This window comes from Dermacentor andersoni, chromosome 2, assembly GCF_023375885.2.
Source record: "Dermacentor andersoni chromosome 2, qqDerAnde1_hic_scaffold, whole genome shotgun sequence".
Lineage (NCBI taxonomy): Eukaryota > Metazoa > Arthropoda > Arachnida > Ixodida > Ixodidae > Dermacentor > Dermacentor andersoni.
Window position 1 is genome coordinate 245,174,817 of NC_092815.1, and position 16,131 is coordinate 245,190,947.

The following is a 16,131-nucleotide window of genomic DNA, read 5'->3' on the forward strand; positions in this document are numbered from 1 at the left end:
GGTAAATGAGTTGTGTCATAATATTTACCCATGTATAAAGCACATGGAACTAATGATGTTGCATTCTAGGTCAAAAAGAAATAAAGCTTTAATCGGTATATCTCGGCACTGGGCATTCTTTCATTCCGTCTTTTTTTTCTTCTTTTTGACAGTACACACAGTACTAGCCCGGTAATAGGTCCTTCATCTTCAGCCACCTTCCAGTAGTTTGCACACATGTCGGTGCATGTTCGCGTTCGTTATTCTGCCGTACAAGAACGAGCGCGCTTACGGGTCTTGTTTCAAGATGAAGTGCCAAATGTTTGCGATTACATGTTACCGCAAGAATTAACACATGAACAGTGAAGATTATGCGTAATCGATTTGTCTCAATGAATGTGCGGTTATTGTCAGAGACGAGATATTGTAAATATTATGGGAATGAGTTAAACCAACTACATTGCAGTTCAGCAATGCCCTTTGACACTTGGGTTAATTGCTTGCCGCATTCGAAAATTTCATACGACCGCTGTACTTGGATCTATAGGCCGCCAGTCCCCTTCGAGAGCATTTGTTGCTAAATATAAACGCAGTTACGGTCATTATACCACTCCCTGCGTTTCGGTACTGATTTATAGTGCGCACAATTTTTGGCGTATAGAGCACCAATGTCATTCCCAGTGCACCAGCACCTGAGTGCCGCAAGCTTGTTTACGTATGCACGTATGCCCACGGCTCTTCGTTCACTTAAACACATATGCTGTATTATTAACTTCAAAGCGCTTAATTTGAAAACATTGCGAGAACACGCATATATTTGCGCATATGATCAGCGTTACAAGGCCCATATGCGCGGCAAACTGCGACCGGAATAGAAGATGCGTATGTGTATTTATACGATCTGTTATTGCAGCTTTTGGTAGAAGGCTAGCTCTCAGGTTTTGTACGTATCTTCATAATGCGTACAGTTTGCGTGTTCAATAAAATATTGTTAGCTGAAACTTTGTGAGTACGGGCGCTCATTCAGACAGCCTAAATTTTCTCACGATAATACGGATATTCGCATAACAAAAATACGGAATTCTCTCTGTTTCGTCCAAAACAGTGTATAGCTGCTATATGATTACAGTGAAATGTCCGTAAAGCTTAAAACGGAGAGCAGTTTCCGTGTATTAACGGCAGATTTTGCCGTACTTTGGAAATATGACATACTTTCCGTATTTTTACCCGCAGTTCTCCGTATAATGACGGAAATCCTCCGTACAATGACGGAAATTTTTTACAGCGTAACCTCTGTTGAAGCACTCTCAGACAGGCCTAGACCGATCCTGAACGCTTGAGCCTGACCACTTTGTATTGTGCGTAGATTCGTTTTGCCTGTGTTGGCTATTGCTCACAAGCTGTATCGCAGAAAGCCTATAAAGAGCACCCTGTACTGTTACACCCTGCTCCAAAAAAGATCACGTTCTCGTGACGCCTGCGGCCAAAGAACGTTCCATGTCCGCCGCCATGGTCTGTGATTGGTGGCGCTGGCTAACACTCCCAGGGTTCTACAAGCACAAGTAATTTCCCCTATGTTGCCCTTGGTGTCACTGTTTGTTGGCTTCTTATGACATGACCCTGTACAATTCTAACACGGCACTTGTCGACATTCCCCAAGTCTTGCCAGTGCAAAACTTGAACAGGTGGCAGATGCCTGTCAACCGTTTTCTCACGTATGATACGTGAGGGCTCCATGACAAGACCCTGTCGATTGTGACACCTAGAAACTTGTACCACCAAACACGTGGTATTATTTGGCCATTTATCATTACGCCGCAGTTTGTCATGGGTTTGCGCATAAATGGAACTAGTGCGCATTTCTAGGAGGAAATTTCCAGACCTCGATTACGGAGGTAGATAGCAGTTTGGGTTGCGGTTCTCTGAATTCTCGCTCGCAACTGTAGGCGTCTTACCGCAGACGTCCATATGCAGATGTCATCTGCGTACATTGCCTGACTGTGCTTGGCACGTGCTGAAGGAGAGAAATTAGGGTTATATTAAATAACAAAGGGCTAACTACACCCCCTGTGGGACGCCGCGGTAGTTATAAGGTAGAGAAGTATTGCCTTCCTCAATGCGTACAAAAAAGGATCGCATGGAGAGATACCTCCGTATCCATTGAAACATCCGACCACCCACTGCTCTGCGAGAGCAATGAGGATGGCTTCATGCGTAACGTAAGGAACAGTATCTCTCCAGTGGGCACGGAGGCACGATGAGCGGAAGAACCAAAGGCTTACACACCTCTTTTTTCGTCCTGCAGTTCGTCGTTGTCTTCGCGGCTGGCGCATCGGTGGTTGGCCTTCGGGATAACCTTCCACCCTTGGACGGAATTTGTGATGCCGCCTCTGCTCCGGACCCACACCTGCTGGCAACAGCTCACGTGGACCTGACAGTGCGCATCGGGCGCCACCTGCAATTCCGCCAGTGCGCAGCTGCGACGTCAACGTCATCACGTCTGGAAAGGATAAGACCAAGCATCGAACAGTATCTCTCCAGTGGGCACGGAGGCACGATGAGCGGAAGAACCAAAGGCTTACACACCTCTTTTTTCGTCCTGCAGGTTAGTTGCCTTTCTAAATTACCTTGTCGTAGCTTCAGATCAGATGATCCATTCGCTATCGTGCTTCTGTGCCCCGAAGCCGTCCTATTGCCTTTTTGCTCCTTGCTGCTGCTTCTTTGTGGGGATGTTGAAAGCAACCCTGGCCCCGATAATCTTGCAGAAGTCCTGAAAACGATGAAGGACTTGAATGAGCGCACAAAGAGAATTGAATCAGCGCAAAAAACAATATTGGAAACAGTAGCTGAAGTAAAGCAACAGCAGCAGTCTGTTTCAGAAGCAATGTCCGAAATAAAGGACAGACTAGCGAAAGTCGAAACCCAAACTTCTGTTTTCGAGCAGTGCCAAAAAGATATGAAAGAATTGCATGCCACGGTAGAGCGCCTCAAAAAAGACATGAGTGCGTTTCACTCACGCCTTGATGACGCAGAAGATCGATCTCGCAGAAATAATCTGATCTTTTATAGTATCCCGGACACCGCAGACGAAACTTCATCAGAATCGGAAAATAAGATACTAAACCTGCTGACTAATACATTGAAGGTTAACATAACGGGTTCTGACATATGCCGGGCGCACAGAATTGGTCGTTTTGATTCAGCGAAAACTCGACCATTAATAACTAAATTTGAAACCTATAAAACCAGGGAGCTAGTCTCTTCAAAGCGAGGTTTGTTAAAAAACACAGACACAGCAATGAGTGAAGATTTCTGCCAAGCTACTCGTAACATAAGGAAAAAATTAATAGAATATGGCAATTCGAAAAACACGCTTTTCAAACTAAGATATAAAACACTAATGTTGGATGGGAAATGCTACGCATATGACGAAGCCAGTGAAAGTATTTATGAAATGCGCAGAACGCATACACCTGGTACAACTCTTCGTTCTGGCCGTAAGCTACAGCCAAGTTAGGGCCATCCGAGGGGAGGTGCCTTAAAGAATTGCGGGTGTTCAGTTCTTTTTACTAACATTCGTAGTTTTTTTCCTAAGAAAGACGAATTATGTGCTGTTATTAACGACTGTAATGCTGACATCATTGTGCTCACAGAAACATGGTTAAATAGTAAAATAACAAACCCCGAACTGTTTGAGTGCGAGAACCAATACGTTGTTTACCGAAGTGACCGAACTGGTAGAATTGGTGGTGGCGTTCTGCTCGCCGGTAAATAATGTATTAATTGTTTTTTGTGACCATCGATACCAATTTAGAGCTAATTTGGTGCTGTATAACTATTAGTTTTAAAAAAATAATACTAGGTGTGTGCTACCGATCCCCATCAAGCGACTCATCCTTTTGCGATGACTTATATGATTGTTTAAATAAGATTACCATGCGCTTCCCCGGAACTGAAATTATACTCTTAGGCGATTTTAATTTTCCTAACATTGTCTGGTCACATGTCAATCCCTTTTCTAATCCTTCGTCGGCCGAGGCCAATCGGTTCATTTCCATTTTCTCTGACTTCGGCTTATCGCAGATCGTCAGACTTCCAACACGTGTAGCACAAAACACATCTTCACTCCTGGACCTCATTCTAACGTCATCCCCCGATACCTTTTCTGCGGTGACACACATGCCCGGACTGAGCGATCATGACATCTTGCATTTTACACTTACAACAACACAACAAAAAACATACCGACAGCGGAAAAAGTTCCGAGATTATAAAAAAGCTAACTATCAAGCCATCAACAGAGAACTATGCATATTTTTAGACACTTTCCTACCACTTTATCTGCAACGCTCCGTAGAAACTAACTGGTCTATCTTCAAAAATAAAATAAGTGAGCTTATCACCAAACACGTACCCCGTCGATCCGTCTATGCTAACAATAAAGCACCGTCGTACAGCACATATGTTAATCGGTTATCGAACAGGAAAAAACGTTTATTCCGTACAGCGAAACATTCCTCAAAACAGACACATTGGTTAGCATATAAACACGCAGCAATTTCATATATTAAAGCCCTAAGGTCAGCCAAATTTTCATTCCTTAATTGTACACTTCCAAATTTATTGAAGACTAATCCAAAACGCTTCTGGGAAGCCATACGAGGAAACAACCATAAAACTGGAATATCATTGCTAACAAATTCTGGGGACCCAGTACCTGACCCATTGTGTTCTACTGTGCTTAACAATACCTTTACTCAGTCATTCTCATCACCTCAGACCCCTGATCCGATGCCCGAGATAAAATAAACTAACTACCATTTCATGGATCCCATCGTTTTCGACTCAACTGGTATCAAAGCCATAGTACAAAACTTAAAACCTAAAGCATCATGTGGGTTAGATGAAATTAACACTATATTCTTACAAAACACAGCGGAATACTGTTCAATCCTACTAGAATGCATTTACTCACAATCTTACAACTCTGGCACCTTACCCTATGATTGGAAAATTGGCAAAGTAATCCCCATTCACAAAACCGGACCAACCCATGAACCACACAACTATAGACCTATTTCACTTACATCTGTACCATGCAAAGTTATGGAGCATATAATATACACGCATCTGGTTAATTTTCTTGAAAAGAACAACTTCTTCACAGTTATGCAGCATGGATTCCGTAAAAACTTCTACTGTGACACTCAGCTTATCCTCTTCACTAATGCCCTACATGCCAATTTAGATTCTGGTTTTTTAACAGATTGTATATTTCTCGACTTCTCTAAAGCATTTGACAAAGTGAACCATGCATTCCTTCTTCATAAATTAGGCGTTCTAAACATAGACCCCTCCGTATTTAATTGGATTCGCGCGTTTCTGACATCACGTGTTCAATTTGTAAGCACTAATGAGGCTAACTCACCTTTAGCCCCAGTTGACTCCGGCGTCCCGCAAGGGTCTGTGCTCGGTCCTTTATTATTCCTAATATTTATTAATGACTTGCCCACTCACGTTTCCTCGAACATTTGTCTTTTTGCGGATGACTGCGTCTTGTATCGTAAAATAACTAATTCTTCAAATATTCTACTAATTCAGGAGGATCTCAATAACATAAATGAGTGGTGTCGTACGTGGCGCATGGAATTAAACATTAGAAAGTGTATGACTATGAGGATTTCTCGTACTAACGTCATCTGCCCCACCTATACGCTAAATAACATCCCACTAGAATGTGTAACGTCATATCGATACTTGAGGGTTCACATTGCCAGCAATCTATCCTGGAAAACTCACATTGATCACATAACACCTAAGGCCACTCGCACACTGGGATACTTTCGTCGAAAATTTTCTCAAGCACCATCATCACTAAAACTCTTATTGTACACAACTTACATTCGCCCACAACTAGAGTACGCGTCATCAGTATGGGACCCTGGTCATGACACCCTCATACAGTCTCTAGAGGCAATACAGAATCGATCAGCCCGTTTCATTCTCACCAACTACCAAAGAACTGCGAGTGTCACTAACATGAAAGCTCTCCTTCACCTCCCGCTGTTATCAACCCGTAGAAAACTATCTCGCATATGTCTTTTCCATAAAATATACTACCATAACACATATTTACGTTCTATCTTTGTCCAACCACCACCATACATTTCATCTCGCATAGACCACCGCCAAAAGGTAAACATTCCGAACTGCAACACCGTCGGCTTTTCATATTCATTTCTTCCCCAAACGAGCAAAGATTGGAATAACTTACCCGCATTACTTACAAGCATTATTGACACCAATAACTTTAAAAGCACACTTCAAAGCTTCATGTTATAAATTAATGTTGCGTTTGCTTGTTCTGTATAATAACTGCTTTTATGTCATTGTTTTACATTTTGGCTTGTATTTCTATATCGTATGTTCCTTCCTTTCTTTATTTGTTACGCCATGTATTTTTGCCACGCTTACAAGTTTCTATTTACCATTCTTATTTTGTATACGATGTTTTTTGCCATGTTGTTTGCCTTCCTTCCTTATTTTGTGATTTGCCTCTGTATTTACTTACTTGCCCCTCCCCTCTGCAATGTACAACCGTACCTTGAGGGTATGATAAATAAATAAATAAAAATAAATAAAAACGTTGTCATACGCCCATTTGACGTCGAGGAAGACAGAAGCGCAGAGACGCTTAGACGTTTACAGCATTTCTCATGCTGAATGTAGGTGACCAGGTCGACGACGTGATCGACCGATGGTGGACCACGTCCAAAGCCCGCCATCGCATCTGGGTAGGTGTCGTGGTACTACAAGTACCACTCCAGGCGTCCTAGGACCACCCACCACCCTCTCCATTACTTTGCCCAAACAACTTGGTAATGAGATGGCCGATGCGGCAGCAAGGCGCGCCCTCAGCAATGGCCTGCGAACTGTAGTGCCATTCTCCAGACCGGACATCACATGCCTCCTGTCGGAATTAATGAGGAGTGCGACGAGAAGATACTGGGCCCAGCCAGACGCTCGTCACGTCCGCCTTAAAAGGCTGGATCCCGATATAAAATTTGCTATTCTACTTGGAATTCCTCGCCCTCATACATGCCTGATACACAGACTGCGATTAGGCGTCGCTTTCACTCGCAAATACTTGCACATTATTGGATGTATAGACTCCCCGGACTGTTCAGTGTGCGGCGCTGTAGAGACTATAGAACATGTGCTCGTGGTGTGCCCTGAGTATGCTCGCGAAAGAGAGACAATGGCAGATACCTTGAGACATTTACACAATGGACCACTGTCGGAGGACCTCTTGCTAGGCGCATGGCCACAGAGTTGGCAGACGACAGAGACAATGCGTGCTCTTTCACGTTTCCTAGGTGACACGGGCCTGGACTCACGCCTGTGATACCAGTTGCGTAATGTGTCCTTCACCTCGTTCCTCCCATTATCATCCACCATTGTGAACATTTCTTCCTTTCTTCCCCTTCCCTTACGTAGAGCAGCAGGCCAGATGCTCCATTATCCGGCCGACCTCTCTACATTTTCCAGTCATTAAAATACTTCTTCTTCTTTGCCAAAGCGATCGGGCGATATGATGAGAGTTCCAACGACGACTTGCCAGGCTTCAGCAGTGGAACAAGGCGAGTGGTCTTCCAGCTTGTTAGCCTGCCATCTCTCCAACATTCATTGCACAGCTCAACGAGAACACCTCTCGCTCACTCCTCCAGGTGACAGAGATCGCGGTAGGTGCATCGGGTCCCGGCGCTGATGTACGGCCACACAAACCTAGTGCTGCCTTAGATTCGATGATTGAGAATGGTAGATCTATGGTGTGATCACGTGGTGTCGGACAGCTACTCGAAGTCGATGGAATGTTTTGAGCTGTGAGTTGGCCAGATAATGTGGCACATAAATCCTCTGCCACGTCAATCTCCGATTTCTATTGAGAGAGGGCAAGAGCCTTAAATGGGAACCGCTGCAGGGAGTGCCCGGAGACCGCGCACCGTCCTCCATAGTTCTGATAAAGGCTTGCGTGGGTATAGCCACTTACAGAAGGCAGTTCATCGTTGTGATTCGAGCTTGTCTACCTGGTGCTGCATCTTCTTTTGCGTGCGCCTGGTGGTCCGTAAATCGTTCATTGTCTTCATACGTCGGTATCTTCGTTGAACACGTCGTCGGATTGCTTGAAGTCATTCTAGTTCCACATCAAATTACGTCAGTTTCGAAGAGCATGTGAGAGTGCGCAGAGTGCCTTGCACCGCGCTCTTGATTGCCTCTTCAAAGTCGAAAGACGGATTGGCGTCGCAGTGTTCTTCCATGATAGTCTGAAATTTAGATCAGTCCACTCTTTGGATCGTATTCCGTATTTTTGAAGAGGACAATCCTCTGATCTTGACGTACGTGGGGATATGTTCGCTTCCGTGCGTCTCTATGTCCACAAGCCACCCAGTACGTCTGACTAGGCTCCGTGAGACAAAGGTCATGCCAAGAGAGCTGCTGTATGTGGAGCCGCGTAGAAATGTATGACTTAAACCATTCAGCGGCAAAAGTTCATTACTGGAGTCGGAGGACACGAGAACTCTGCTTCTCGCGTTGATTTACGAACTTTGCCAGAGTGTATGATTTGCGTTGAAATCTCCAATAATGACCAATGGATCGGGAGTTGAGCAAAGGATGTCTCGTAGTCCTTTATGACCAAATCGACTTGACGGAGATATAGGCGCCCACGAAAGTAAAGGTAAATTCTTTTTCCTTACTGTTAGGCATGTATATTGATTATCGTCATTAGGTGGCACGGGCTGATGAATGTAAGCGAGATCAAGGCGAATAAACATCAAAACCTTACTGTTTTCACCAACAGTTCACAACATAAACGATTCATATTCAGAAAGCCTGATCATGTTCGATAAGTCAGGCTCGCAAATGACGATAGTGGGAAAAGTGTTGGCATACACGAAGCGACGGAAATCCGACATACGCGCTCTGAGTCTGCGGGCATTCTACTGAAAGATAGCTGCTCGTTGGACCTCATCCCTAAAGGACAGTGGCTTAGGAACCATGATCTACTCAAGGGTTGCCAGTACCGGATTCAGAGCGTCCACTACTTGAAGCGCGCTTCTGGCAGACGGTATCTGCATGTTGTTTAGCAAGACGTGAGTGGCATTCATTAAAGGCCTAATAAGAGCTAGCTCTTGCTCATCTGTTTTCCGCGACTTCTTCTGAGGCTCTTCTGCCGGTCATGTTCCTTTGTAGAGAGAGATCTGGCAGTCTCCTCTCTTCGAACATCGTTGTTTGGAGTGCTCGAAACTTCCGCTGATGGTGCAGTTTGACGAGCTGACTTTTCATAAATGGTTTCTTTTCCGTCGTGAAGTCCTTCGGCGGCGACGTCGTCTTCGCCGCACATTCACAGCGGCTTCTTTGTGGGTAGAGTTGTCTCTCACCATTTATTTAAGAATGGTGATCACTTTTTTGATCTAGGGACAGTCTTTGGAAGAGCCACAGTGATCACCCTGACAGTTAGGACACTTCAACGTGGTTGCGATGCAGTTGTCTTCTGAGTGGGGTTCTGCGCCTCGAGGGCACACGGCGGAATTCCTGCAAACATCCTTCACATGGCCAATCCTCTGACTATTGAAGCATTGCATTGGTCTTGGAATAAATGGTCGAATCTGGTGGTGAAAGTGGCCAACCTTCACATAGGATAGAAGGCAGTCACGTTTGAAAGTTATCCTCACACAACGCGTGTTACCAAGACGACCAACATGAACAATGATGTTACGTTCACTTGCTGGTTTTATGAGAACTGGGAGGTCTGCGTTAGGTATTTCATTGTCAATGTCATGGATGACTCCCGTTATTGGGGCACCATTCACTGGCACGATGTAACGCACCTTGATGTTACCCAGCTGCGTTACATGTTGTAGTATGTTCAGTGTGCTCGGGTTTATCACATCGATTGCCAAGATGCTTCGCCCAGTGTTTATCCTGACATGTTTGATCTCGTTCGGCACGGTGTTTTCTAGATATACGAAGAGTACTTGCCTGTTGAGGACGCGTAGGTTGTCAGTAGCGTTCTGTCGCACAAACAGGATGGAGTGAGGTCGTTGTTGAGGCGCAGTTTTGACGGTGTTCGAGCTGGACGCTGAAGATGCGTTGAGAATTCTTCGTTTGGCCTTGCGGTACTGGACAAGTCGCAAGTTGTCTTCCGAGGACTCGTCACCTGAGGCGGAGTAGAGCTCCGTGTCTTCGCTATCACTCGATGTATTTCCTCGCTTCCTCGAACCGATCCCCGCGAGTGTCGCACAGTTAGGGTCCTCGGGGTGCTGTACATCCATCACTGCGATGTAGGGAGCGGTAGACCCCACAAGTGCAGTGAGAAGTCCAGAAAAGCAGAGAGACGGGCGAGATGTGTTCCACAAGAGAAGCATTTCGTCTTCTATAGCGCCCACAGTTGCCGCCTCTCACAGTAATTCCAAGCACATCATTACGGATTTGCAGCGAGCGTGCCGTAACTACCAAGCAGGGTCCATCTCACCTCTAGCTTACAGAACACTGCGCAACTGCCTGAGAAACACGTACCCTCACTCGAAGCATATATGGACATGTATGAACATATTGGACATCAGGAGTTGCGGGGAAATGAGGTTGCAGAGTCAGCTCTCCGAGCGCCCATTTCCGGGTTTTCTACCTCAATCCCAATGGACAAAGACGGGGGGGGGGGTGTCACCTCCTCCTCCGGCATATGGAAATTCTGGAATAATATAAGGATAATCATCGCCGCTACCTTTTCCCTGCAAGGGAGTTGAGGAAAGGAGATGACCGCATCCTACTAAGGCTTCAAACCAATGCGATGCAATAATGAAACATTTCGACCCTACGGTCACAGGACGGTGCTAGCACCGTGAAGAGGTGGCGGACACCCACCATATGGTGTGGTTCTGTCAGAATAATACAACAGTCATCCCACACCCAAACCGTACCCGAGAGAACAGGGAGGTGGCCCTACGAAGCTGCTCACACCTTCAGATCCAGCAGGGTTTGGTGTAGGGTGGCAGGACGGCGGCTTCACCAATGGAATCCTAGAATAGGGACTCCACATAGTATGTAGGGCGCTCCAGTGAGGTCCCACGCCTATCCTTTTGTCTATAATTGCTTTTCACCCACCCCGCATTCTCTGCGATTACAAGTAATTGCAGCAAAGCGCGCGTCGTGTTTGTTGTGTCTCCACAGCAATGTTTTCCTGGCAGGCAGGTACCCAGGAAAACTTTTTTTTATTTTCTATGTAAATGAGAAAGGAAGGCACCTTTACTACTACAAATGTGAATAGCGGTAATCCTTCATAAAGACGAGTAAACCCGCAAAAGAGTAATCAAATAAGGTGTATCTCGCAAATACGCCTGTGAGATACACCTATCCTTTACTTGGCAAACAAGGAACCACGTAAAATGAATTCACGCGGGGTAACGCAGGGATAACACTGCCAGTGACAAGTAAACAAGCGAAAGTGGTTACTGCAGTAGAATACAACTTAAAAAACCGCCGTTGGCAACCAAGGCACACAAACCGCGCATGGTTGTGTTACCCCGCCAGCCACTCACAAAAGCAAACAAAACCATGGTAATGCGGCCTTATCAATATGGCGTCGTACTTCATACCTCCGGGGCGTCTGCTGTTCTTGAACAGTCTTTTCATCGGCGGAAGCAATCAAAAGTGCAACAGACATGAACAAAGTGTATAGAGTTTGAACATTTCACTCTTCAAAAGTACGGTATTGTTCCTTTCAGTGCTGAACCCGTTTTACTCACCAAACTTCAGTGCCAACTGAAATGAAACATCACAATCATCATCAGCCTGATTACGCCCACTGCAGGTCAAAGGCCTCTCCCAGCTATTCCGGTCCTGTACTAATTGTGGCCATGTTCTTGCAAACTTCTTAATCTCATCCGCCCTCCCAACTTTCTGCCGCCCCCTGCTACACTTCCCTTCTCTTGGAATGCAGTCCGTAACCCTTAATGACGATCGGTTATCTTCCCTCCTTATTACATGTCGTGCCCATGCCCATTTCTTTTTCTTGATTTCAACTAAGACGTTATTAATTCGCGTTAGTTCCCTCACCTAATCTGCTCTTTTCTTATCCCTTAACGTTACACCCATTAGTCTTCTTTCCATAGCTCATTGCGTCGTCCTAAATTTAAGTAGAACCCTTTTCGTAAGCCTCCAGGTTTCTGCCCTGTAGGTGAGTACTGGTAAGACACAGCTATTATACACTTTTCTCTTGAGGAATAATGGCAACCTGCTGTTCATGATCTGAGAATGCCTGCCAAACGCACCCTAGCCTATTATTATTCTTCTGATTATTTCGGTCTCACGATCCGGATCCGCGGTCACTACCTGCCCTAAGTAGATGTATTCCCTTATCACTTCCAGTGCCTCGCTACCTATCGTAAACTGCTGTTCTCTTCCGAGACTGTTAAACATTACTTTAGTTTTCTGTAGATTAATTTTCAGACCCACCCTTCTGCTTTGCCTCTCCAGGTCAGTGAGCATGCATTGCAATTGGTCTCCTGAGTTACTAAGCAAGGCAATATCATCAGCGAATCGCAAGTTGCTAAGGTATTCTCCATCAACTTTATCCCCAATTCTTCCCAATCTAGGTCTCTGAATACCTGCTGTAAACACGCCGTGAATAGCATTGGAGAGATCGTATCTCCCTGCCTGACGCCTTTCTTTATTGGGATTTTGTTGCTTTCTTTGTGGAGGACTACGGTGGCTGTGGAGCCCCTATAGATATCTTTCAGTGTTTTTACATACGGCTCGTCTACACCCTGATCCCGTAATGCCTCCATGACTGCTGAGGTTTCGACAGAATCAAACGCTTGTCGTAATCAATGAAAGCTATATATAAGGGTTGGTTATATTCCGCACATTTATCTATCACCTGATTGATAGTGTGAATATGGTCTATTGTTGAGTAGCCTTTACGGAATCCTGCCTGGTCCTTTGCTTGACAGAAGTCTAAGGTGTTCCTGATTCTATTTGCTATTACCTTATTAAATACTTTGTAGGCAACGGACAGTAGGCTGATCGGTCGATAGTTTTTCAAATCTTTGGCGTCCCCTTTCTTATGGATTAGGATTATGTTTTCGTTCTTGGAAGATTCTGGTACGCTCGAAGTCATGAGGCATAGCGTATACAGGGTGGCCAGTTTTTCTAGAACAATCTGCCCACCATCCTTCAACAAATCTGCTGTTATCTGATCCTCCCCAGCTGCCTTCCCCCTTTGCATAGCTCCCAACGCTTTCTTTACTTCTTCCGGCCTTACTTGTGGGATTTCAAATTCCTCTAGACTATTCTCTCTTCCATTATCGTCGTGAGTGCCACTGGTACTGTATAAATCTCTATAGAACTCCTCAGCCACTTGAACTATCTCTTCCAATTAGTAAAGATATTGCCGGGTTTGTCTCTTAACGCGTACATCTAATTCTTGCCTATTCCTAGTTTCTTCTTTACTGCTTTTACGCTTCCTCACACATCACAATATATAGTTGCAAAGAACCAATCATCTCATTTCAGTTCAATAAAGAGTTAGGCTTTCGCCATTCACCTATAATAGGCGAGGGAAAACGTATAAAATTACGCGCTAATAATTTTATTGCTTATGGTTGCCGCCTTATTTGGGTAAAAAGATAAGTTTGAAGTTCAAATTGTTTCCAGCTTAGCGCAGGAATGGTGGCTGGCGGCTGTGAAGGCGTGGGCGGGGCTTCACTTCAGATTTAAGTTGTATCCGATTATAGTAGCGTTTCTTGAATTAGCTCTGGAAGAATTATAGAGAAATATATATTTGCTAAAACCGACTTCTCTTGTTATTTGGAAAGTTGCGTAACTATGTGCGGCAGCCATTCCCGTAAAACCACGCAGAGCGCAGGACACAGCGCTTGCAGACGTCTGTGCCCACCGCGACAGGTTAGAAAAACAGCCACATAAGCACAGCAGGGAAGTGGCTACGTCAGACGGTTCGATTGATAACTGTAGAAGCGTCATTCAACATACGCAAAATTGTTCTCCACTTCCGGCGGCGTTTTCTCTACTTCATTTTTAAATAAACAGATGTTGATCCATAAGTAATGTCAGAAACAACGGTTTAATTGGTTAATTTTCGCTTTTCTTTCCTGTTGAGCTCTTGCCTTTGCTCTCTCCCTTAGTAGATCTCCCTTAGTAGATCACCTAATTTCTCAACTCCTAGCAAGTCCTGTTTCCAGTTGCCAATTTCGCGCGAAAAGTTGTACAATTACATGAAAACCAGGTGACGTAACCGGTGACAGTCATATTCCTTATGCGTTTAAGGGTTATTGCAGAGTTTCATCATGGACGGTGTTTCACATTATTTTAGTTAGCACCTGATCTAACTCAAAGCGGATAACTCAAGCGGATAAACGGTTCCGGGGACCTGCGAGCGTCGCGGCGAGCCGTCACTCGAGGACATAATGAAGCAAAAGGAAGAGTTGAACGCAATTGGCGTTTTCTCCGGCCGAAACTCATTCCACGAGCATACAGACCAGCTGACTACGAACTGAATCCCTTTCCGGGTCCCTGGACCAATCTAAACAAAGAAGGTAGAACTAACGAAGCAACAGTGATGCGCGTGACCGTTGAATAGATGGTGACACCTAATGCATCTCGAGTTAATTGCGCGGGCACTAAATCTATGATAAACGTCGCCTTCACACCATACAAGGCGTAAGAGCGTAACTTCCGGCGTACCTCAAGGGACAGTACTCGGGTCTCATTTGTTTCTCATTTATATTAACGACCTCTCTTCGTGACAATCATCTAACATTCACTTATTTGCTGGTTGTGTTATCTTTCGTGAAATAACTAATGCAAAGGATGCTAACCACCTTTAGTCTGATCTAATTAGTGGTAGCAAACTGGTGCAAACATTGGCTAATGGAGCTAAATGTTGGCAAATGTAATATGATGCGGGTGTCCCGAGTAACTAACATCATGCCTAAATATTACCTAAACAATGTTCCCTTCGCTTTAGTTCGCTCTTATATATACCTAGATGTCCACATCTCAGATAAATTATCTTGGAATGCTCATGCCAACTACGGAATTTAGAATGCTAACCCCATGCTTGGCTACCTACGCCGTAACTTTCAAACCGTCCCTTTATCTCTAAACCTACTTCTTTATACTACCTTTATATATGCGAAACTTGAATATACATGCGCTGTTTGGGATCCTATCAATGAGAAACAAATTAATTCATTAGAACTCGTGGAAAAGAAATCAGTTCATTTCATCTTACGTAATTACAACAGAACTCCAAGTGTGTCTGCCATGAAAACCAACCTTGCACTCCCCCCCCCCCCTTTCTTCTCGTCGTAAAATCTCACGTTTAGTCCTTTTTGATAAATTATACCATCACTCAACACTCCGGAATGATTTCATTTTTCAGCCACAATACTTATCGCCTCGAATCGCCCACCGTTAAAAAGTTGGTCTTGAACCATGTCACACTAAAAATGTTTGCACTCATCTTTTTCTGCGGTCATCCACAGAATGGAACCATCTTTCTGGTCAAGTCGTATCCATTTACGATAACCAAAAATTTCTAGCAGTTCTAGCTAACATTGTGCAATTGAAGCATTTTTTGTTGTTGGTTACTGTAAGGTTGTAACTAAAGTAGTTTTGTATTTACGGCTTTACGATCGTAGAGTGCTACCAATTTGTCATGACGTTCTTAACCATAGCTAAACTGTATAACCAGAAGCCTTTTTACTTAAACGTTCTAACTACTTATATTTATTTCTTTTCTGATTTGCTGTAACCCAGTCCCCTCTTCGATGCTTTTGGCCCTGTGGGTAATATTAAATAAATAAACAAATAAATAAGTAAATAAATAAATAAATAAATGAAAAAGATGCCGATAACTACCGCCATTCAAAAGCAGTGATAAAGGCACGAAATGTTGACCGCTGAATAAATGTCAAGTCACAACATTGACTTGGCGGCACTTTAGGAATGTGTGAGGAGTGGTGGCGTAGGTGGGCGGGGGGGGGGGGGGCTATGTTTATTGATGACGGGTGGGGGCAGCCCCCCCTGCCCTCCTCCCTGGGTACGTGCCTGTTTCGCGGTAGAGGTTGCGGG